The following is a 26,499-nucleotide window of genomic DNA, read 5'->3' as shown; positions in this document are numbered from 1 at the left end:
ACGGATTACGCGGGGCCCAGTCTGGGTAGGGATAAGGATAATAAGTGAAAATTAAGATTTTGTATTTAATTAGTATTAGAAAATAAATTCGTTTTCACATTTCATTTATTATTCACTAAGTACAGAATCATGATCAAATTTTGCGAGCCTTGCATGTAGCGAAACAAGACAGTTTATCATCAAAGCTCTGTTTCCTGCATAGATCATGCTCAATAGCAAGAATTGCCAAATTGTTCTATCTATCTTCGTGAAGTGTTGACCTCAAGTAATTCTTGATTAGTTTGAGGCGCGAGAAACTTCTTTCACCAGATACCACAGTTACGGTTAGTGTTAAAAAATATTCTGAGTGCAACAAAGTAGCTTTGGAAAGCAGTGTACCTTTTATTAGTGGACAGATAAGCCAAAATTCCTACCGAGTTTTGGCGGTATTTGGTAGATTATGCCTTAAAGATGACAATTTTGTATATTTTTCAGGATATTTTAATAATTTCAGGAGATTTCCAGTAGCTCCTGGGAAATCAGGAGGTTTCAGAAACCCAGGTATAAGTTATAAAATGGTTTAATTGAATAATTTACGTCTACAATTAACGCGGGGCCTCAGAGTTCTCCAAGTTCATGACTTTTTCTCCGAGTAAATGACCTTTTTTTTCGAGTTCTTGCGTATATTTTGTTGTTATTGAGTAATGCAAGTGCCGCTGAGCGATTTTCTCTGCGGTGCAGCAATTATTGGAAACAATCTGTTCGTGACTTGGATAAACCATCTGATTACCTCCCCATGACATGGCATTGATGTCACGTTTTTTTATCTCCCTTTGCAAGCAATACTCTAGCAGCTGTGCGAGTGAATATTGAGACGATATGTGCATTCGATGCTCATTCTGTGTATCAACTAGTCAAGAAAATGGATTGAATAACAAATAATGAATTTACTTCTCCATTATTGTATGCCTTGTCCTAGTTAATAAGTGCAGTGTGAGTCAAACACATTGGTTTTATGTGACAGTCGTGTCGTGATACTGGGTGGTGACGTGAAACTGGGTGGTGACTTGAGATTGAGTGGTGATTTGATATTGTGGCTAGTAATTTGAGATTGGGTGAATACGTGAAATTGGTTGATGACTTGAGATATGTGGGAGGTGGCTTGAGATATGTGGGTGGTGACTTGAGATATGTGGGTGGTGACTTGAGATATGTGGGTGGTGGTTTGAGATATGTGGGTGGTGACCTGAGATATGTGGGTGGTTACTTGGGATATGTGGGTGTTGACTTGAGATATGTGGGTGGTGACGAGATATGTGGGTGGTGACTTGAGATATATGGGTGGTGACTTGAGATATGTGGGTGGTGACGAGATATGTGAGTGGTGACGAGATATGTGGGTGGTGACTTGAGATATGTGGGTGGTGACTTGAGATATGTGGGTGGTGACTTGGGATATGTGGGTGGTGATTTGAGATATGTGGGTGGTGGTTTGAGATATGTGGGTGGTGACCTGAGATATGTGGGTGGTTACTTGGGATATGTGGGTGTTGACTTGAGATATGTGGGTGGTGACGAGATATGTGGGTGGTGACTTGAGATATATGGGTGGTGACTTGAGATATGTGGGTGGTGACGAGATATGTGAGTGGTGACGAGATATGTGGGTGGTGACTTGAGATATGTGGGTGGTGACTTGAGATATGTGGGTGGTGACTTGGGATATGTGGGTATTGACTTGAGATATGTGGGTGGTGACTTGAGATATGTGGGTGGTGACTTGAGATATGTGGGAGGTGACGAGATATGTGGGTGGTGACTTGGGATATGTGGGTGGTGATTTGAGATATGTGGGTGGTGACTTGAGTTTGGGCTCGAGTCTTGAGATCATGTGTAGATGTAGCATAGGATGGAGATGGTAGCAGGGCCAGCCTTATGCATAGGCAAACTAGACAGCCGCCTAGGGCCTCCGATTCGGTGGGGACCGTGGGGGGAGGGGGAGGCTCGCACATGACTCAGAACATTATTTCAAGAGACGATGTAGCGAAACTCGTCCTCTTTGTTATTTTATATTTTGGAGTACACTACGTTTTTAATCAATTACGTTTTTTATTTTTATTTTTCATTTCGGGACACCAAATTAACTTCGACCCAGGGCCCCCTATTGTCTAAGTCCGGCCCAAGTAGTACATTGGGGTTAAGGCACCAATTCTATGTTTTACACAGTCACGAAACTGTAAAACAGGGAACCACAACACAGTCACGAAACTGTAAAACAGGGAACCACAACACAGTCACTAAACTATAAAACAGGGAACCACAACACAGTCACGAAACTGTAAAACAGGGAACCACAACACAGTCACTAAACTATAAAACAGGGAACCACAACACAGTCACTAAACTATAAAACAGGGAACCACAACACTGTCACGAAACTGTAAAACAGGGAACCACAACACAGTTACTAAACTACAAAACAGGGAACCACAACACAGTCACTAAACTACAAAATAGGGAACCACAACACTTTTGTAAGTTGTTTTCCTTGAAGCTCAAGCGGCAAATGAATATATGACGTGCTAATGAGGTGACGATGTGCATTCTCGGAGGAAATAATGGAGTAGGGGTGGAGGGGGGAGGAACTAACTGGATACATTTTTTAATGATCGTATCCATGACAACGATGTCAACAAATCCATCCAATATCATTCGTCTCTTTTTATTCCACTTTGTCAAGCATACTTCTAGGAGCTGAGTTGAACTCTAGACTTGTAGAAAACTTTCTGAACCCCTCCCCTTCCAAAAAAAAAAAATTAAGCAAGAAAAACATTAAAAAATACTTTTTTGAAGACAATACTTCCATTATTAAACTTCAAATATAAATTATTATTTTTTTAAAATAATTTTAATTTTTTTTTTGTTGAAGTCGGGCATCGAGCCCGTGACACTGTCAGCTTTTTTTTTTTTTTTAAAGAAAAGCCTTTTTCTGGTTCGGCCATCGTGGCAGGTATATTGGAGCGATTATTGATTGGTATATTCATTATATGGACATCTAGAGCTAACACGACCTAATGTTCTGATTTAGAACTCTTTAAGATCTAGTCTAGATCTAAATCGTTTGAACCGTCTTTGAGATAAGCTGTCCAGGTTCTAGATTCTATGAAGTTCTGAGCTGAATAGAGGTATTGTAAAAAAAAAAAATACTATTTGCATTCTTTTGATGTTCAAAGTGCGTGTCACGAGTTTGAATACTGGTCAAAGTAATTGAAGATAAAGGGAATGACACGAGGCCTCCACTTTGTAACGCAGCGAGTTCTGTCAACTTCCTTGTGTTACTGAGTACAGTCTTCATCTGGGATAACATTTCAAACTCATTTAGACTTCTTCTTTCTTAGTTGTCCTTAGAATTCATCCTATCGTCCCTTGAAACTCTAGGCCTATGGAAGCTTGTCTCCATCTGCCTGTCTGATCAAACTTCTGTCTTGGAAAGATCTAAGCAGATGTAAATTAGTACAACCCTATTACCGTGGGGTCCATATCTCAAGGCGCTCGAATTAGAAGCGAGGCCAATGGCCGAGAACATCGAGATAACCCCATATATCAACTCACTCTGTCTGTCAATCTAATAATTAAAATATTAATCAATAAAAAAATAATTAAACAATTAGTCAATTAATTGGGCCTACTGGTAATTAATTATTTTATCTTATACCAAAAAATGGGAATGTATCCCTCAGTATTCAGAATTTTAGCTAAATATGTTGTGGTTATTTCCCCTTTGAAACTTTTACACGTTATTATCTGTCCTCGTTGAAACATTCCACAATTATTTGTTGCACCTAAAGGAAAAAACATGAATCAACTTAAAAAAACAACACAATTAGTCAATGAGTTATTGCTAGTTAATTATTTTGTTTGACATCGAAAAAGGAAATAAATCATGCATTATTGAGACATATAATTGTAAATGTGGAGTTTTTCTTCTATGCTTACTTTTTTGAATATTTTTTTTTAAAGCTTTCAGTTGTTTAAATTATGTTCTAGATTAACTTTCATTGTTATTGAATACAATACTCCACGAGGACCTCTCACGAATCTTCGGCCTTTATCTATTACCATTCTTGACAATGTATATTACGTGAACGTAGATCCACTTTTCAACATCTCCAAAAAAAAAAAAAAAAGGTGTTAGATTTTTTTAATTGGTGTCGTCCCCCCTTTTTAAAATAAGAAAACACACACAAGAACGAGACACTCATGCTAGCGTATCCAGACTGTACTACGCGATCAAGCAGATTAACATCGAGAATTTGAAGGATCTTTTAGATTGTATATTTTATATAAGGACCGGTAACCACATTTGGGAAGTACCATATTAGCAAAAGCCAACCTAGATTATGAGACAGACTTCCGTCTTGCACGTGCCAGCGCTGCTTATGGCAGACTTCAAGGACCAGATGGCAACGGAGAGGACTCAGTATATCTACATAACTGAAGGTCTACAGTAGTGTAATGCTTCCTTTACTCTTGTGTGTATGCCATTCTTTGGGGTTATACCTTTTTATTTACCTTTTAATAATACTATATTTTTAAGTTTCTAATCTGGTTAGCATGCTTTTGAGTACATTTAAAATAAAAAAAAGACACCCTTTCTCAGTTCAGAAAAAACAAACAAAAAAAAAACAACAACGCACTAACCTTTACACACAATGCACAACTATGCTCGAAAAATGGCTCGTCTTTTCCTGCTCTATTCAAAGATGTAATCATTGAGGAACTACAAGAGGAGAGGGACATTGAGAAGCAGAGAAACTGAGAGAGCAATGTTTCCCAAACTTTTTTCTTTAACGGAACACTTCCGATTTTCGAAGAATTTATCGGAACCCTTGGACTATTATTTTTTTCTTTGTACGAGTCAAATTATTTTCTAATTGTTTTGTGCTCTTCAAGAGCTTTGCTTTTTGATATCCAGCACGATATTGATTAGCTCAATTTAATATCTGGTGAGGCCTCAAACCCTTTGTTTCTATCTAATATCTGATGAGGCATCAAGTTCCTGTTTCTAATATCTAAAGAGGCATCAAGACCCCTGTTTCTATCCAATATCTGGTGAGGCATCATTTCAGTCTTTCAATTTTGTGCTGATAGAGACATGACTCTCAGCATTTGTTCATCATATCTGTGGTCTTTCTTTCTCTTTCTTTCTCTCTCTCTCTCTCTATCTGGCCAGTGAAAAGCGTAGAGTTTTTCATTTTTGTACCTCATTTAAGTCTTTCAATTTTGTGCTGATAGAGACATGACTCTCAGCATTTGTTCATCATATCTGTGGTCTGCCACTTTGGCCTTTTCATTAAATAAGACCATAGACGCCAGTGTTACCCCGTGGGTGCAGCTGCGGGCTAAGTAATGGTGCAATCTTGTTGCATAGTTCCGGTAGCGATCTCCCATCACGTACACACACAATCACACACACACTTCTAGCTGCCATGCTAATAGCTCACAATCCTCTGACTGCATGGCGCCACTTTCATTTGCAGCCGACATCAATGTATTATCCTGTCTGTGACACCACGTCCTCAAGCTACACCGGTATTCTGATACCAAGTATTCCTCAAAACACCCCCCCCCTTATTTTATCACTTTTTTTTTATCGCCGGATTTACACGGCTTTGTGCCCTTGGCGGCTTAGTGACATTTCCCCCTCTTGTTCTCCTCCCCTTCCAGCAACGTTGTTTCATTTCATTACAACCAGTGGTTCCCGAACTTTTTTTCCTTAACGGAACACTTCGCACATTCTGAGTATTTAGCGGAACTCTTCGTACATTCTGAGTATTTAGCGGAACACTTTCTTATGCCTTTTAATGAGATTAAATCACCTGGTGGCCTACTAGTTAATGCCAGTAGGTCGTGGACACACCTATTAAGGCCTCGCGGAACACTAGGGTTCTGTGGAACACAGTTTGGGAAACGCTGCATTAGAATCAATGCTAGTAAGAAGTCAATGTTCTAATGTAAATAGAGTTATAAAAGTTTATGTACCACACATTCTTTAGTTTGAAATATGTATAGAGCTCCTCCTTTGTGGTCGAAGATGAGCACATTTCTCATTTCCTATGGACTCGAAGACGGCTGTCCAATCCTCGCTTTAAAAAGCCGGCCGCATACGTGGCATGGGTGGGTTCTTCTCCTTCTTCTAGCCAGCTTTATTGTTGCTGAGCTCTTTTGCAGACCGTGCCAAGGAAAAAAAGTGTGCTGTTTTCTTCAGTTGTTCAGCACTGCCGTACAGGGTGTTGGTTATGTTGGGCTGTAGTGGAAGTAGGGTCTGCCTAAGGTGGATTAGGGAGGGGCATTCAAAGAGGATATGGTTTACGGTTTCAAAGGGGTGGGCGCAGTGTCTGCAAAGGGGGAGTTGTGTGGAGTTTATTTTGTTCAGGTGGTAATTTAATAGTGGTGTGTGTCCTGTTCTTAGTTGGAAAATTGTAGACTGTTCATAGCAGGGGAAGAAGTGAATACTGTCCAGTTTGTTAGGCGTAGTCATTTCTTTGTACATGGCTCTGCCTGTGTTTCCTGATGCCCATTGGTTGAGCCACTCCTCTTTGTGATTGTTGACTAACATTGACCTTAGGGTGAGGTAGTTTACAGGTCTATCTGGTTATTCCATAGATGAACCTGCCTTTGATAGCTTATCTGCCTTTTCATTTTCCATGATGCCAATGTGTCCAGGGATCCACTGTAGTGTGATATTGATATTTAATTTTGATATCATCTGATGGATTATCCCAATAAGTGTTCTCATCTCTCTTGGGCTGTTTGAGGTGCTGCTGTTAATTGCTTGCAGAGTAGATTGGGAGTCTGTAAAGACAACAATATCTGATGGTGGTTGCACTCCTTCATATATTTTGTTTTCCACTGTCTGTAGTGATATGGTAATTGCCTCAATTTCGGCTTGGAAGTTTGAGCAGTAATCGCCACAGGGTGCGCTTATCTCAAAGTGTTTATTTTAGGGAAGACCAGGAAGGCACCAAGACCAGCATTGATGGTGGCTTTGAAAGCCGATCCGTCTGTATATATATATGGATAGCTGTTTTTTTGACACGGAAGTCAACCTCATCATCTAGGTTGCCGTTTGTTGATATGGTGCTTCCCAGATAGACAAACTTTTTGACGTTTGCTAAATTCTGGCCATCTATGAGAGTGTCTGGTTCTTTGACAGCTTTATTTGGAGAAGGTTGGTGCAGCACTTCTGTCTTTTTTACATTAATGGTGAGGCCAAAATGTTTGCAAGCATTAGCGAAGAGGGACAGGCTCTTTTGAAGGTCTTCTTAGTTTGCGGCGTTTAGGGCACAGTCATCTGCGAATAGCAGGTCTCTGATGCAGTCGTATTTTACCTTGGTCCTTGCCTTGAGTCTCTGAGCATTAAATAAACTTGCATCGGTGCGATATCGTATGCCAACTCCAATGCTTTCTGTGCGAAAGGCATCTTTCAGCATGGCGGTGAACATTATGCTGAAAAGCGTTGGAGCCAGCACACAGCCCTGCTTCACGCCATTTGAGACAGGAAAAGGCTTGGAGTAGTCTCCATTGTCTTGGACTCTTGCTTGCATGTTATCATGGAATTGGCGCACAATTGTTATTGTTGTAACTCTATTGGCGACGCGATAGGGTTAACTGTGTGTGATCAGCTGACTTATGTGACACAGGCCAGAAAGACAGTTTAGTGTGCTATGTCGAAGGGCAAGGGACATGTACTGTTATGAACTGTTGGTCATCATAAGCCTGCGTGGACCAGAGACACAGATTGTGTAAGGCAGTGCAGTTCAAGACAGGACAGCGAGATGAATTACAGAAATGGGAATCAAATTGGAGCATGTCTTTCCATCCAGAAAAACGTCAGTTATTAAGAGTAATAAAAAAGCTAAAACAAATTAATTCCACTTATCTTATTCATGGCAAACCAGTAACACAGACTAAAAACGCAAAATACCAAGGTGTTATAATAAATGAAAACTGTCATGGAATCCACATATTGATGAAACTATCAAAAAATCAAACAAAGCATTAGGATTTATTAAAAGAAATCTCTATAAATCAAATAAGAACATAAAACTAAAATGTTATTTAACCTTGGTTAGGCCAATAATAGAATATGCATCCTCTGTTTGGGACCCCTCAACTCAAGAAAACATTAAGAAACTGGAACAGAAACAAAATAGAGCAGGGAGATTCATAACAAAAGAATACTCACATTTGACTAGAGTAACACCTTTAGTTAAATCACTAAATTTAGAAAGCCTTCAGGACAGAAGACTCAAAAGTAAAGTAGCAATTATACATAAAACACTGAACCATAATCTTCAAATACAAAAACAAAATTTAATAAAATACTCAGAAAGACACAAAGATAAAGGCACACTCCTCATCCCATTTGCTAGGACAAATTTGTACAAATACTCATTCTTCCCTAGGGCTATTAGTGACTTGGCAGAATTTAAGTCATTGTTTAATATGCATGACTGAATGCATGACGCGTAGGACGTAATCATTTTCTTTTTTGAAGTAACGTCTTTAAATAAGATAAGATAAGAGGAGACCGGGACTGTTGGTCGGCCATGAAGTCGGTCCTGGCGGAGTCCTCAAGTGTTATGTACGAGTCCAGGAAGAGATAGTGACAGTAGAATTTAGTAGCGTGATGTACAGTGTAGCATTGTTAGTTGTTAATGTGTGCCAATAGTCTAGTATTGGCTGTTATCTATTTGACCATTATTAAAGTACCATATTCTTTGGAGCTCTTGTTGTCAGGTTCTTGTGTTGATGTGTTGTGTGTTTAGCAGTGTACAGAAGGCTTGATTAGGAGAGATCGTAACATTATGAATTGAGCCGGGCAGCCGAATTGGATTTTGGGACATGATTTGCCAAAGGCCTTCACTACTGACATTATCAAAAGCTTTTGTCAAATCTATGAATGCAGTATAGAGATGTGAATTTTGCTCTCTATATTTCTCTTGGGAGTTGGCGGAGTGTAAGATCATGTCAACCGTGCCTCTACCCTGCCTGAAGCCGCATTGACTCTTGGAAGTAGGCCAGTTTCTAGGTGGTGTTATAGTCTGTTAAATAGCACCCTAGCCAGAATCTTGCCAGCAATGCATAGGAGGGATATGCCACGATGGTTATCACATAACTGCCTATTTCCCTTTCTCTTTTAGAGGTGAATGATGGAGGAGTCTTTAAACTCTTGTGGTAGTTTCTTTTGTTCCCACATTATCTGGTAGATTTCTGTTTAACTGTCAGCTCTGAACTGCCAAGTGAGTATATTTCAGCAGGGATGGAGTCTAGTCCCGGTGCCTTACCAGTTCAAGGGTTGGATATTGCAGTCATTACTTCATTGAGCCGGGGAGAGTCAGTGAGTGAGTGGTTTATTGGGACTTGTTCCAGGCGTGCGATGGCTTCGACGCTAATGCTTGATGGACAGTTAAGGACGAAGTCTATTTGATGCCAGTGCTAGGACCTGGGATGCATCCATGATGTCTTTTTTTTTCTGTGAGGTAGCTGGAAAAGAGTATTTGTTATTGTCAGCTTGTGGGCTGTGCACAATTTTAGTAACAATGCACCATTGCTATTGCAGTGACCAATTCCGTGTCTGCCCAGAACATTACTTCAGGTTTTCCAGTCAGAGCTTACCCGGGCATTGAAGTCGCCCAGTATTATGAGTTTGTCTGTTTTGGGCGTTTTGATTATTGCAGAGTTCAGATCCGAGTAGAGGTTTTCCTTGATGTTGTCTTGGTTGGACATAGTTGTTGCAAAGGCACTTATTAGAGTTGCATGTCGCCTTGAGGTCAGCGGTAGGCGTAATGTCATTAGACGGTCATTTATGCCTTTTGGTAATCCTGCTAACTTGTTGACTAATTTGGATTTCACCGCGAAGCCAAAACCAGCTTCATGTCTTTCCTCGATATTTTTTGCCGATCCAGAAGAACGTGTAGCATGCGCCAACTTCTGTTAACTGTCCTTCTTTTGCAAGTGGCGTTTCACTCAGGGCAGCAATATCTACATTGTATCTGGCTAGTTCTCTTGCAATATCTACATTGTATCTGGCTAGTTCTCTTGCAATATCTACATTGTATCTGGCTAGTTCTCTTGCAATATCTACATTGTATCTGGCTAGTTCTCTTGCAATATCTACATTGTATCTGTCTAGTTCTCTTGCAATATCTACATTGTATCTGTCTAGTTCTCTTGCAATATCTACATTGTATCTGTCTAGTTCTCTTGCAATATCTACATTGTATCTGTCTAGTTCTCTTGCAATATCTACATTGTATCTGTCTAGTTCTCTTGCAATATCTACATTGTATCTGGCTAGTTCTCTTGCAATATCTACATTGTATCTGGCTAGTTCTCTTGCAATATCTACATTGTATCTGGCTAGTTCTCTTGCAATATCTACATTGTATCTGGCTAGTTCTCTTGCAATATCTACATTGTATCTGGCCAGTTCTCTTGCCACGAGGGCATTACGACGTTCAGGACGGTTTGATCCAGCACGGTCAAGTAGAGTGCGGACATTCCAGGCGCCGAGTTCATGTGTTTTGATTTGTTTTTTCTTGAGGTTTGTGTTTTGATTTGTTTCTCCCGCATTAGTGGGATCCCCGCAAGTCGCGGGAGACTGGCCAGGGTCATGGGGGACAGGTAATGTTTAGGGTACCTTTTCTAGCCCCTTCCTCATGCTAGGAGGTAAGCAGTGCATTCCTAAAAAGGTCTGCTTAGATGCGCAGACGGCTGCCGAGTTCCAGTCCTGTCCCAGTCACTGGCAAGCAACTACATGGTCTGGGCTGCCTACCTGTAGGTTTGTAGCTATGGCTGCCAGTGTATCCACACCTACCACTTGCCGCAGGTCTTTTTGATTGATGAACATGAGCATTTATTCAAGTGAGGGAGATTAGCGCTGCATCAGCCTCACTCTCTCTCTCGCCCTTTGCCAGCTGGATCCAGTGGCAGAACAGAGTCCAGACAACTGGAGCTGGTTTGGGGTGCAGTGGATGACCAGTGTGCTCTACATGTCCCACAGTGCACCAAAATATGTAACATGAAATATGTAACATTACCATTATTAGAGGCCTTAGAAATTGAAAAAAAAATCGCTATTGGTTTTGTCCGATATAATGATCTAATTAGTAAAAATAATTGTTATTGTACAATAAAAATTATAAATTAGTAGATGGGCTTTGCTAGCATCCATTAAATAGGACCTTGCAATGGTAAGGCCGGCCCTGTCCGATTGTTGGGTGCCTCGCACAAGACTCAAAACAATTTTTTTAAATATTTTTTTCGCGTTTTATTTTTTATTTTTTTCTATTTTTTTTTTTTTGGGGGGGGGGGGGGGGAGGTCACCAAATTCACTATGCCTAGGTCCTCCAAATATGTAAGATCGGCCTTTAAAAAAAAAAGGGGGGGGGGATAATTCAAGCCACTCCTTAACTAGTTCACTAAGTGCTCCCATTGATACTTGTCACGCAGGTTGAGGACTTGTAATCTGAAAGCAACAAAACAAAAAAGGATTGCTAGAGGTCAAGGGTTATTTGAAACATTTTTTAAAAGGAATACTAAAACTTCATGCGTCAATATTGTGTTGAGTGTTTGTGTTGCTTCGTGTTTGTATAAATGTTTGTTGAATTGCAGAGCAGCCTATAAATGGCCCGAAGTTCTTGGATTGACACTTCATCGTCTTTGATCATTTCTGAATAGTTAGAACCACGACAGGAAAGTGGAAAATGTAATAAGAAAATTTAAAAGACTTTCAATTGTATGATTTCATTTCAATAGTCTGCGCAATCAGCTTTTAAGTTATTATTCTGGTTGGTTATTTTTTGCATAAGAACAGTGGCGTAGCATCCATGGCGCGAAGGGGTTCAATGAACCCGGGCCCACGACCATTAGGGGGCCCACAGCCTGTTTACTAATAGGTTCATTTCGCCTGGACCAACGACTCATGACCAATTGATGCCCTTTGTGAGCACTTGGGTATGAAACCAATGTGGACAAAATAATTGAACTGCTATGAGTAGTAAAGATTGCACTGTCTTTCCTTGGATCCCACTACATTGCTTAAAGAAAAACACCAGCTAGCAAAAGACATTTTTCGGCATTTTTCTAATAATACACAATTATCTTAAAAGTCATGCAATTTTTTTTTGTCAAACAGGTTTTGTAGACCTAATGTGGATTTCCCAAAAGACATTTAAGGAAAAAATAAAGGTTGGGGTTTTAGCAGCTTTATTTACAACATGAAAAGTGATAGCGGGGTGTAATACTACCTAGCTTTTAGTTGTGCCAGTCCTAAAAACTGAATGCGTGTAACTGTCAAACGTGCTGGTTGTTCATGGAAATGCAACGAAAATAAGATTGGTTCCATTTACAGTTCAGCGTCACGAACCATTAATGGATCATCCACCAGCTTGCCCAACATGCAGACAACATGAACGACTGCGAACGATGAATGACATAAACAGTGAGTAAGTTCAAGAGATTTACTGAAGGAAAGTAATTTATCGCATAATGAATGTTACTTTAACTTGAGCATGCAACCACCTTTCATTTTGTGGTCATCGCGAGCACCATCGTTTAGGTAACTCAAGTAACAAAGTACATTTCTCAGTGGTGTTAGATTGGATCTCCAAGTATAATCCATGGTTGGAAGAGCCTCTTAAGAAAGAAAAAAAAAACACTTCACTCGCCCAATAGATTCATATATACATGTTGGACAATGCAGTTTTCGCGAAAATAATTAAAGAGATGAGATCCGCGCCACGACCATTATTTTCTCTAGCACTCAAAACATATTAAAAAAATCAAAATAGCATTTGATATTGTTTTGTTATCTCTCATGAAAGAAATAGCAATTACAGTCATTTCTGGGTTTTCATTTTTGTGAGAAACATAAGTCTTCAGAACTGTTCACTGTACTAACTAACTTTCACTTAGTATTAGATTTAAATGATTCCATCGACTGGGTTCAAGAAGTTGCAGATTTCTATGACTTGGTACAAAACTTTGTACGTTTCTGCTTATAGAATCTTAAGATCGGCGGTTCTTGCATTCCAATGGGAAGAGCAATGCCTTATTGGACACTTTAAAAAAGTGTGACCTTTAAGGTTGTCATCAAGCAATAATTCTCTAGCAGCACTGAGAGTCAATAATTTTGATGTACTAAAGCATACCTTACAATTGTGTTCCCCAAAGAAAAAAGAACGCTGAAAGCTGCAGCACTTAGTGGAACATAAACATGCGATACTAATGTTCTTCTATTGTCACGTAAGTGCAACCAACGTGTCTCACTAATGTTCTTCTATTTTCACGTAAGTGCAACCAACGTGTCTCACTAATGTTCTTCTATTGTCACGTAAGTGCAACCAACGTGTCTCACTAATGTTCTTCTATTGTCACGTAAGTGCAACCAACGTGTCTCACTAATGTTCTTCTATTGTCAAGTATGTGCAATCAACGTGTCTCACTAATGTTCTTCTATTGTCACGTATGTGCAATCATCGTGTCTCACTAATGTTCCAACGTGAGCAGCAAGATCTACATCAAGCTGTGAGTCAACTGGAGAAGATCTATAATGAAGTAAGTCATTTGAGAAATGACTTTAAGGGGGTAAAAAAAAAAATAAGGCTGCTGAAAAAAACAACTGATCCTGGGGTAATGATCCACACTATTGTGGAAACTTGAAAGGCGGTTTGATTAGTCCTACCGCTGACTACCGTTCAGGTAAAATTCAAGAGGCAGAGAAAACTTTCAAAATTAACTTATTTTACCGAACAATCCATGTCCTCAATTCTCAATTGCATGACAGATTTCCTAGACTTGACACAAACTGTCAACATGTTTCAGTCATTAATGCCAAAGTTTCATGTCTACATGCTTGTCGTATCGTCTTACCCTTTGGATACTGCAAAGAATATTGTTCAGAGATTCAATCCTTCATAAGCCTTCCATAATGGCATGTCAAGTCTGTGTACAATACGAGATTTGGTTGTTGTTGTTTTTTTTATCATATACAACTACATCTGATCATCAAGCTTTCAAGACAGTATCACAGCATGCATGTTATGTCTTACTTTGCTGGTGATACACATTCTCGAAGTTATGATAAAACAAAAATTATTTAAGAAATTCATTTAATACTATTAAGAAGTTGTATCAACATTGAGTTTTAAGACTATTTCTTTCTATGGCGCCCTAAATAGATCACACATAATGATATTCTTTTTTAACTACTTGATTTTGTTTTCATACACTACATTTGTCTTATTTGGGGAGGGGGCCCACCAATATATTTTCGAACCCGGGCCCACTGATACCTTGCTACGCCACTGCATAAGAATTATATATTTTTATTTTATATCATTTTCTTTTCACTGGTGAAACATAAGTGAGCTTGTGAAGAACTATGTCTATGGGTCACGTGATGAAGTTGAAGTTGTTTACATTACCGACTACAACTTCCCATATACATTACCCGCATACTTTGCCCGTGGTATGGCGGCAGCCACGTTCGCATGTGAATAATTGATTTTGATATTTCCAGTTTGTCTCCCCCGGATCTGTGATAGATCTGAATGTCACGTGATGATAGATCGTAGTGGGACCTTTGGCTGTCAACACAATCCAACGAAAGTAGTAGTTCGAACACTGAGCGATGAAGCGGAGAGGGGTGACATTATCTAGCCCCCCCCCCCCCCCATGTCAGTACTGGACTGTCCGGTGAGCTCGTGTCAATAGCTACATTACTCAGGGGCATTTATTCGGACATTGCCGAGAGGCTGAGATGTGGGCTTGGTGAAATTCACCTGAGATGTGGGCTTTGTAACATTCATCTGAGAGGTGAACTTGGTGAAATCGGGTAAGGATATGGACTTGATGAAATTGAGCTCAGGATGTGGGCTTAGTGAAATTGGGCTGATATATAAGGTTGGTGAAATTGGTTTGAGATATTGGCTTGATGTAATTGACCTGAGATATTGACTTGAAATGACCCTGAGAGATTGACTTGGTGAAACTGACCAATCCCTCTGATACACTTTAAATACTTAGTCTGCATTTAAGTGCGTGTGTGTGTGTGTGTGTGTTCTTGTGTGCGTCTGTCTCTCTCCATCACTGTATCTTTTACTCTTCCTCTTCTTTCTTTCCTCTACATTTCTTTCTCTTCTTTTCACGCGTCCTCTCTCTATTTCCTTCTTCCTCTCTCCATCTCTCTACTCGCCCTCTCTTACTCTTTCTCTCTATCCTCTTTCCCAATCCCCCCCCCCCCCAACCCTTACACGAAATCTCAAATCAATGGCAGGCCTCAACAAGTTCTAAGTAAATCAGAATGTTCGTTGTACTGGACACACAATACGCTCGTCCACTTTATCAGTGAGGTCAACCTTCGTAACGTCAACCTGTAGGTAACGACATCAAGAAAACAAAATACAACCCAGACATTCATTCCCAGACATTCATTATTGTCTGCAATCAAAGTCATGTATCTAAGGCTCGTGTTTCTAAGAACTAATGCCTAAGACAGGCAGAGTAGTAGCTCTTGTCTCTTCTTGGTCGTACAGACACACAGCCAGCAGACAGAAACTAACACACATACACTTACACACATACCCACACGTCCGCGTGATTTGTTGATTTTAGAGCCCGTTAGAAGAAAAAAAGAAAGTTCGTCCATGGGGATTGAACTAGCAGTTGTAACCCGGCTTTCTGCTGGAGATTAAATAATTACTTGATAACGTCACGACATGAAAGAGTGTCTAGTGTTGGGCTGGTCTGTTCAGTCTTTAGCTCCTTTTAGTTGTTTCAATACGTTAGAGCACAACGGGTGGTGTCGGAGGGCTGAATTTTAACTCTAAACATTCACAGACCCTCAACTTTAGATTAAAGTTTAAGGGCACCTGGAGATCTCTTAACATTGCTTATGGTAGTGAAAGGGTTAAATTACGAGTTGGCTTATAGGTCATCAAGGTTGCTAGGCGTGACAGAAAGTTTATCTTAACTTCAGGCCCCCCCCCCCAAAAAAAAAATAGAGCCCCCCTCCCCCATGGCCACCTCCCCATGCTCTGCTAACTCCTAACAGGATAACGTATTAAGAATTAAAAAGTCAAACTTTGACCTTGTCTATCACCGAAACAAATTATGATCATTACGTAAACGAGAGGAGGCGCTGACAACTTGGCAGGCACGTAGTCATTAATAGGTCACATTAGTATAGGAACCAAGGCCATGACTAATTGGTATGTTAAGTATTCATAAAGAGGTTACATTAAGTAAATCATGTGTCATGAAGCGTGTCACTGCGTTGAATTTCCACCAACAGAAGATTATAGAGCTCCTCCTTCTTGATCGAAGGTGAGCACATTTCTCATATCCTATGGACTCGAAGATGACTGTAAAGTCCGATCCTCGCTTTAAAAAGCCGACCGCATACGTGGCATGGGTTTGGTCAGTTGCAGATAGACCTGCTTCTTCTCTCAGCTTTTGTTGGTTCGGTGCTACGTTCACCCTGGCCACTCTTCTTACTTCAAAAAAGATTACGTCGTTTGTTGACGGTCTATAAAACAAATGCCAGAATAGACTCACAGACACCTTTCGTTTGTTATTCTTTGTGTCTGGACAATGTATTTGTTTTGTGTGTGAGCGAGATCTAAAAAAAACAGCAGGTTTTTTGTCACCAGAGGAAGAACCTAAATTGTGCCGCTTAAAAGAACAAGATAAACCTAAAGTGTCAACAGTTTGATAATTTTGAAACAAGTGATTCAAAAAAGTGAATGGCCAAAACATAAGGCTGAACAACGGATATTGTATACGAGAGAAGACGAGATTGTACGCGAGTGAAGACGAGATTGTATACGAGAAATGACGAGATTGCATCATAAAGTATGCGGTAGAAAGCGAGATTTTATTGAAGTAGGAGAAATGACAAGGTGGTATACTAAAGTTGAGATTGTTTACAAGAGATGACCACCTTTTTTCTGACCACCTCTTTTCTGACCACCTCTTTTCTGTGCTGAAACCATCGTCTTATAAAGCTGACTATATAGTCTCTGACATCAATGTATATACACTTCATTAAGCACCACCTTTTAAACGATTTGAGAACCGCTGACAACTCAAGACATGTCGTTAAGAAAAAATAGTTCATTGAAGAAAACATTGCTAACATTAGCTCAGAGACATTCCTAGTGTCTGGGGCGTTACAAGGTGAAGACTGCGAGACTTGCAATGAGGACGTTTGCTTGAAGTCAACATCCAGGCTGGGTGGGAAAGCGCAGACACTCAAAGTAAGCAGACGCCACAAACACACACACACACCTGGTCGGAAAATGTTGTCAAGTTAGGCCAGTGATTGACACCGGTTATTTAATTTTCGTACAGCGATGATCGTCACGGTCAAATACTCTTTCAGACAACACTTGAATTTTTGAAAGTCTGTGATCGAATGGTCAGCGAAGCAATGCGAAAGTATAAGGTTACTGTGCGAAATAACGGAGAGAAAACTGTTGCAAGACTTGAACCGAGGACCTTCGGACTAGCAGTCTCCGCGCTGGGGGTGCTCTAACCTAACAACATACAGCAGGCGGTTTTAAATTATGGAATACAATGTAGGTTCATGAAGATTCATTTTTTTTGTTTTGTTTGAATGCTGTTTCTTGGAACTACGATAGGCTGAAGACAGGTAATTCCACAATATTGTGCAACCCAATCCAGTGATGGTCGATACCATAGTGGAAGCTTCAGACAGAACTGAAGACAGACAGTTCCACAATATGGATCGAGACCAATGGTCACAGAAGGCCTCAACACTGACCCTGCAACGTCACAACCTGTGGAGACCAATAGCTCGTTGCCATGCCACGGGTCTGTACGACGTAGCAACTTGCTACTAGTCTAAACTGCCCACAGGTTGCGACGTTGCAGGTCAGTGTTGAGGCCTTCTATGACGATTGGTCTCGATTGGAGGGGCACTGTGCCCCATAATCTGACCACTGAGATAGATTTCAATCCACAGACATGCGTGCACCGGGAGCTCCGATTCCCCGTAGATAGTTTGTATTACATTCCACATCCTGTTGTGTTTATATCTCCCCACCTTGGATTCCCTCCACTCTCACTGCCAATGTGTTTGCCCCTCTTACTTTAATCCCCCGTCTCTCCCAACTATGTTTATCGCTTTGTCCACAGTCCCCTTTGTTGTTGTTTTTTTTTCTACCGGACAGACTTCTCGCCCCTGTGGGTACCCGATGACATATATCTATTAATAGCTTTGGTGTGTTCAGTAATCCAACATTCTGTTTCTAGAATACAAATCTGTGTTCAGTAATCCAACATTCTGTTTCTAGTATACAAATCTGTGTTCAGTAATCCAACATTCTGTTTCTAGTATACAAATCTGTGTTCAGTAATCCAACATTATGTTTCTAGTATACAAATATGTGGTGAGACCAATCGTTCTAGTTCATTGGTCCTGATCCATTGTTACCTTCAACATTGTGTATTTTGTGTAAGGAATGGTCACGAGACAGACTCGAGAGGAAGCTGGCACCTAAACTAAACAACGTTTTCTTTCATTTTTTAATTATTTTTTTTTATATATATAAAAATTTTGTTTTTTTGTTTGTAAGGTAAAAATGGCTCAATGTTTAGCAAAGGTGGGGCGGGACGTGGGTGGGAGGGGAAATGTTTATCTCTGCTTTTCAATATAGGTTGACTTTTTTTTAAATATACCGATGTGTACAGATACAATTTGTTGAGAAGTCGTAATTTGAAGAGATACATTTTGTTGAGAAGTCTTAATTTGTAGAGATACATTTTGTTGAGAAGTCGTAATTTGTAGAGATACATTTTGTTGAGAAATAATTTGTAGAGATACTTTTATTGAGAAGTCGTAATTTGTAGAGATACATTTTGTTGAGAAGTCGTAATTTGTAGAGATACATTTTGTTGAGAAGTTGTAATTAGTAGATACATTTTTTTGAGAAGTCGTAATTTGTAGAGATAAATTTGTTGAGAAGTCGTAATTTGTAGAGATAAATTTGTTGAGAAGTCGTAATTTGGAGAGCTACATTTTGTTGAAAAGTTGTAATTTGTAGAGATACTTTTGTTGCGAAGTAATTTGTAGAGATACAATTTGTTGAGAAGTCGTAATTTGTAGAGATAAATTTGTTGATAAGTCGTAATTCGTAGAGATACATTTAGTTGAGAAGTCGTAACTTGGAGAGCTACATTTTGTTGAGAAGTCGTAATTTGTAGAGATACATTTTGTTGAGAAGTTGTAATTTGAAGAGATAGGCCTACAATTTGTTGAGAAGTTGTAATTTGTAGAGATACATTTTGTTGAGAAGTTGTAATTTGTAGAGATACATTTTGTTGAGAAGTTGTAATTTGTACAGATGAAGTGATGAGGTAATGTTGACGCCGCACTATTTTATTTTCGCTTGAAGGTTTATAAATTGTGACTGCTAGTGTCGTCTTGCAGGATCCTCCATTAAAGAAACGACAAACGTGAACAAAGAAAAAAGATACAGTCTCAGGGGCGTCTCCCTGGTCTGTCGTGCTAACACATTTGGTACTTAGTGTGCTGTAATTACCTGCCGTTCAACTCTGAAGATGTTTATAGGTGACCTTTTATGACCTGTATTCGTGCACTGGGACAGATAAGAAGATACCACGCCCATGTGACCTTGGAACATCATATCATGATTTCTCATGAAAATCGGCATCGGTAGATTTCCCAGTCCAAAAGGACAGGGGACCTCAGAATCACATGCACTTACCTGATATATTGAAATTATGTAGGAATTGTGTAGTTAGATAAAACAGTTCTGCAAATCTTTACCAACTTTTTTTTAAATTCAAATATTTGAATGTAAAAATTGTGCGTAGTTCACTAAATGGATTGAACCCACTTGAAAGAAACCCATGAAATAGAGACATGCAACCTTTAACCTAATAGAGTCTCTATATGTCTGGAAGTGCAAAAGACACCTAATTTAGTAGTCTAGTGTGTGTGTGTGTGTTTAATTTTAGTCTTTGCGTGCCATCGACTAAAATCCCTCGAGCCCCGCCTCGCACGTGTGTCATAAGATGTCTACACCTTCGCCCGAGGTAGATAGAAACAGGAGACTGCATGTAACAAGACATCCCTACTGTTTAGGTATCCATTCATTAGATATAAACAGGAGACTGCATGTAACAAGACCTCCCTACTGTTTAGGTATCCATTCATTAGATAGTAACAGGAGACTGCATGTAACAAGACCTCCCTACTGTTTAGGTATCCATTCATTAGATAGTAACAGGAGACTGCATGTAACAAGACCTCCCTACTGTTTAGGTATCCATTCATTAGATATAAACAGGAGACAGCATGTAACAAGACATCCCTACTGTTTAGGTATCCATTCATTAGATATAAACAGGAGACTGCATGTAACAAGACCTCCCTACTGTTTAGGTATCCATTCATTAGATAGTAACAGGAGACTGCATGTAACAAGACCTCCCTACTGTTTAGGTATCCATTCATTAGATAGTAACAGGAGACTGCATGTAACAAGACCTCCCTACTGTTTAGGTATCCATTCATTAGATATAAACAGGAGACAGCATGTAACAAGACATCCCTACTGTTTAGGTATCCATTCATTAGATATAAACAGGAGACTGCATGTAACAAGACCTCCCTACTGTTTAGGTATCCATTCATTAGATAGTAACAGGAGACTGCATGTAACAAGACCTCCCTACTGTTTAGGTATCCATTCATTAGATAGTAACAGGAGACTGCATGTAACAAGACCTCCCTACTGTTTAGCTATCCATTCATTAGATAGTAACAGGAGACTGCATGTAACAAGACCTCCCTACTGTTTAGCTATCCATTCATTAGATAGTAACAGGAGACTGCATGTAACAAGACCTCCCTACTGTTTAGGTATCCATTCATTAGATAGTAACAGGAGACTGCATGTAACAAGACCTCCCTACTGTTTAGGTATCCATTCATTAGATATAAACAGGAGACAGCATGTAACAAGACATCCCTACTGTTTAGGTATCCATTCATTAGATATAAACAGGAGACTGCATGTAACAAGACCTCCCTACTGTTTAGGTATCCATTCATTAGATAGTAACAGGAGACTGCATGTAACAAGACCTCCCTACTGTTTAGGTATCCATTCATTAGATAGTAACAGGAGACTGCATGTAACAAGACCTCCCTACTGTTTAGGTATCCATTCATTAGATATAAACAGGAGACTGCATGTAACAAGACCTCCCTACTGTTTAGGTATCCATTCATTAGATATAAACAGGAGACTGCATGTAACAAGACCTCCCTACTGTTTAGGTATCCATTCATTAGATATAAACAGGAGACAGCATGTAACAAGACCTCCCTACTGTTTAGGTATCCATTCATTAGATATAAACAGGAGACTGCATGTAACAAGACCTCCCTACTGTTTAGGTATCCATTCATTAGATATAAACAGGAGACTGCATGTAACAACACCTCCCTACTGTTTAGGTATCCATTCATTAGATATAAACAGGAGACTGCATGTAACAAGACATCCCTACTGTTTTGGTATCCATTCATTAGATATAAACAGGAGACTGCATGTAACAACACCTCCCTACTGTTTAGGTATCCATTCATTAGATAGTAACAGGAGACTGCATGTAACAACACCTCCCTACTGTTTAGGTATCCATTCATTAGATATAAACAGGAGACTGCATGTAACAACACCTCCCTACTGTTTAGGTATCCATTCATTAGATATAAACAGGAGACTGCATGTAACAACACATCCCTACTGTTTAGGTATCCATTCATTAGATATAAACAGGAGACTGCATGTAACAACACCTCCCTACTGTTTAGGTATCCATTCATTAGATATAAACAGGAGACTGCATGTAACAAGACCTACCTACTGTTTAGGTATCCATTCATTAGATATAAACAGGAGACTGCATGTAACAACACATCCCTACTGTTTAGGTATCCATTCATTAGATATAAACAGGAGACTGCATGTAACAACACCTCCCTACTGTTTAGGTATCCATTCATTAGATATAAACAGGAGACAGCATGTAACAAGACCTCCCTACTGTTTAGGTATCCATTCATTAGATATAAACAGGAGACAGCATGTAACAAGACCTCCCTACTGTTTAGGTATCCATTCATTAGATAGTAACAGGAGACTGCATGTAACAAGACCTCCCTACTGTTTAGGTATCCATTCATTAGATATAAACAGGAGACTGCATGTAACAACACCTCCCTACTGTTTAGGTATCCATTCATTAGATATAAACAGGAGACAGCATGTAACAAGACCTCCCTACTGTTTAGGTATCCATTCATTAGATATAAACAGAAGACAGCATGTAACAAGACCTCCCTACTGTTTAGGTATCCATTCATTAGATAGTAACAGGAGACTGCATGTAACAAGACCTCCCTACTGTTTAGGTATCCATTCATTAGATATAAACAGGAGACTGCATGTAACAACACCTCCCTACTGTTTAGGTATCCATTCATTAGATATAAACAGGAGACAGCATGTAACAAGACCTCCCTACTGTTTAGGTATCCATTCATTAGATATAAACAGGAGACAGCATGTAACAAGACCTCCCTACTGTTTAGGTATCCATTCATTAGATAGTAACAGGAGACTGCATGTAACAAGACCTCCCTACTGTTTAGGTATCCATTCATTAGATATAAACAGGAGACAGCATGTAACAAGACCTCCCTACTGTTTAGGTATCCATTCATTAGATATAAACAGGAGACAGCATGTAACAACACATCCCTACTGTTTAGGTATCCATTCATTAGATATAAACAGGAGACAGCATGTAACAACACATCCCTACTGTTTAGGTATCCATTCATTAGATATAAACAGGAGACAGCATGTAACAACACATCCCTACTGTTTAGGTATCCATTCATTAGATATAAACAGGAGACAGCATGTAACAACACATCCCTACTGTTTAGGTATCCATTCATTAGATATAAACAGGAGACAGCATGTAACAACACATCCCTACTGTTTAGGTATCCATTCATTAGATATAAACAGGAGACAGCATGTAACAACACATCCCTACTGTTTAGGTATCCATTCATTAGATATAAACAGGAGACAGCATGTAACAACACATCCCTACTGTTTAGGTATCCATTCATTAGATATAAACAGGAGACAGCATGTAACAACACATCCCTACTGTTTAGGTATCCATTCATTAGATATAAACAGGAGACTGCATGTAACAAGACATCCCTACTGTTTAGGTATCCATTCATTGCTGGAGAAAGACAAAGCTACACCGACATCTTTCAGGTTTCAGATCGAGGCACACGGAATCACGTGACCATCGTGTATTTTGAAAATAAAAGCAGACGACACACTACTTGCAGATTTGATTTATTAAGTCTTATGTTTGCACCAGTTTCCAGGCAATTATTGCAAATGATCTCATCGAGTCATTATATTTTGGTCTAGAATAGTCAGCTGATTTGACTTCGTTTTCTTTGGCTATATTTCAGGTCGCCATCATGAAGAGACTTTATCTAAAAACAAAGATCTGGTTGTCAAGGAAAAGAAACAATTTTATATTAATAATCGTTGCTCTACTCGTCACAATATTTATTTGGTTGGACGGATTCAGTTCTCAGGAAAGTGAGTAGTCAGGTTTTTTTTTACAAGTACTTATCTCAACTTCACCTATCCCTATCAATAGTTCAGGTTTATATCTGTATAAACTGGGTAGCAACCCTCTACTATACGTAAAGGAGAGTTTTAACTAAGTAAAATGTTCATATTTCCAAATCTGAACTAGTTTGAAGTCAATGGCGTTGTGTCATCCTCTTCACAAGACGGAAGGGGGAAACTACTGCTGCAACAAAACAATCTCAACAAAATTCGCTGGTATACAAAACATTGTCTACAAAACAGTTTCCCGAATGAAAAAAAAAAGACTAAACGTACTAGCTTTAATTGATATTCATTTCGTAAATTTGGATTCCAAACATATTCAAATATATATAATAACAAGCAAATGAATATTTGAACATCTTTGGAAAAGAAAATGAAATCTCGCTTATCTTTTGGAAAAGAAAATGAAATCTCGCTTATCTTTTGGAAAAGAAAATGAAATCTCGCTTATCTTTTGGAAAAGAAAATGAAATCTCACTTATCTTTTGGAAAAGAAAATGAAATCTCGCTTATCTTTTGGAAAAGAAAATGAAATCTCGCTTATCTTTTGGAAAAGAAAATGTAATCTCGCGTATCTATGGAAAAGAACATTGCGATCTCTGAATAAAAAAGACAAAAAAAAAAAAAAGAAATTGTGGTCATCATTGAAAAAAAAAAGAGATTTTGGTCATCTTTGGGTACGTAGCAATGGGGCCTTTTACTTACAGGTGTATGAGAAATAGATTTTTCTTTCTGTAACTTTTTGTATCTAGTGTCTTAACTCTGACAATGTAACACGCTTTTACTTGCATTGAATAGCAATGAAAACTTTGAACGCTTGACCAGCATTGGGCGCTGTAAAAACACGTTCAATAAATTTAATACGAAAAAAAATGTCTCCTTTTATTTAACAGTTTCACTAGTAAAAGGTGTTGACTTAGGCATTGACCTGGCGGCTATATCATCGATCAATATAGGAAACAGGTGAGTTTTTAATATTAGGACTTTAAAATGCAATCTATGATCTCAGTGATTCTCAGTGCAATCTAAGATTTCAGGGATTCTAAGTGTAATATTCGATCTTAGGGCTTCTAAGTGTTATCCAGGCTCTCACGGTATAGCAAAATTATTTATGTCCTAAAGACATCTCGATGTTTTATATGTGAGGGGTTTCATTGCTATATAGGCTCTCAAGGATTCTCAAATTGTTTGTCATGAGGGCTTCAAAATATAATTTAAGTGAAACTAAATAGTAGAAGTGATACTATACTCTCTAAGCAGTGTGTGCTGACTCTAGTCCTATTTGTATATAAACATATTGACCAGTGTGTGCTGACTCTAGTCCTATTTGTATATACACACATATTGACCAGTGTGTGCTGACTCTAGTCCTATTTGTATGTACACACATATTGACCAGTGTGTGCTGACTCTAGTCCTATTTGTATGTACACACATATTGACCAGTGTGTGTTAAGTCTAGTCCTATGTTTATGTACACACATATTGACCAGTGTGTGTTAAGTCTAGTCCTATGTTTATGTACACACATATTGACCATTATGTTGTGAGTCTAGTCCTAAGTTTATGTACACACATATTGACCATTGTGTGGTGACTCTAGTCCTAAGTTTATGTACACACATATTGACCAGTGTGTGTTAAGTCTAGTCCTATGTTTATGTACACACATATTGACCATTGTGTTGTGAGTCTAGTCCTAAGTTTATGTACACACATATTGACCAGTGTGTGGTGACTCTAGTCATATGTATATGTACACACATATTGACCATTGTGTTGTGAGTCTAGTCCTAAGTTTATGTACACACATATTGACCAGTATGTGGTGACTCTAGTCCTATGTATATGTACACACATATTGACCAGTGTATGGTGGTAATTGTAGGCATACCTCTGATCTTCTCATCCATCGGTTATTTTTGTTTGCAAAGAAAGTCTAAATACCGAGACTTTATGAAACACAAGTCAACTAGATCTATTTCTACTTTCACTCAACAAAACTTAATCCTCTCTACAATCTGTTACACATAAAGTTCATATTCAACGCCATCTTGGTGTTTTTGCATATTTCTGCAACAACTCGGTGTAACATTTGGAGGACAGATAGAAGTCAATTGTAATGAAGTAAATAAAAAAAAAAAACGCTTCTCGAACTTTCAAATAACCAACACTGTGTAGCGATGTTTATCTTGATATGATGTTTTCTCCATCTTAGGAGTTTAGGAGTTAGATCCATTGATGGTTAGCTCCTACTTTGAGCTAAGAGCATTGCGCAAGAAAACATTGAACCTGACTTTTTGTTAGGAGTCTTTATTTATTGCTTTAAAGTAAAAAACACAATACGTAATAAGACATAGCGCACAAATAGATATATTCAAAGTATTTGAGTACAGTCCAAAAAACGTATTTACCTACAATGCTAAACATAGGCGTGGAAATGTATTCACCAGAATGAAGGTGGTATTTTTGGACAATTGCAACCTAAAATATAAACGAATAAAATTTGCTTTTAATGAAAGAAGACTAAGTTACGCCAAAGCTCACAATTCATTTGTCTTTTTTAGCTTTTCTCAAATGGCATCATTCTTGTTCATCTTATGCTCATGTTGGAGATTTCCATGTTTTCGGTTATTAGCTTTACCTGCTCATTATCTAATCCAACCGGAAGTAACAAACCCACACTTACTCGGGGTATACAGAGCTTGATTAGAAAAAA

General features: G+C 39.0%; 1 protein-coding gene across 4 annotated transcripts in view; it reads left to right on the top strand.

Annotated features, from left to right (window-relative positions):
• The window catches only part of LOC106056412 (carbohydrate sulfotransferase 11-like), a 63,432-nt gene that overhangs the window by 21,703 nt on the left and 15,230 nt on the right, over positions 1 to 26,499 (top strand). For 2 of the 4 annotated variants that reach the window (XM_056012317.1, XM_056012316.1), the window contains one exon: positions 23,612 to 24,743. The exons of 1 other annotated variant lie outside the window; for it this stretch is intronic. The gene's annotated coding sequence lies outside the window, so the exon portion shown is untranslated. Of the gene's footprint in view, positions 1 to 14,721; positions 14,950 to 23,611; positions 24,744 to 26,499 lie in introns of those variants that run through there. One more of the 4 variants, XM_056012319.1, reaches the window with a different exon arrangement.

This window comes from Biomphalaria glabrata, chromosome 15 (assembly GCF_947242115.1).
Source record: "Biomphalaria glabrata chromosome 15, xgBioGlab47.1, whole genome shotgun sequence".
Lineage (NCBI taxonomy): Eukaryota > Metazoa > Mollusca > Gastropoda > Planorbidae > Biomphalaria > Biomphalaria glabrata.
This window is presented reverse-complemented; position numbering and strand designations above follow the sequence as displayed.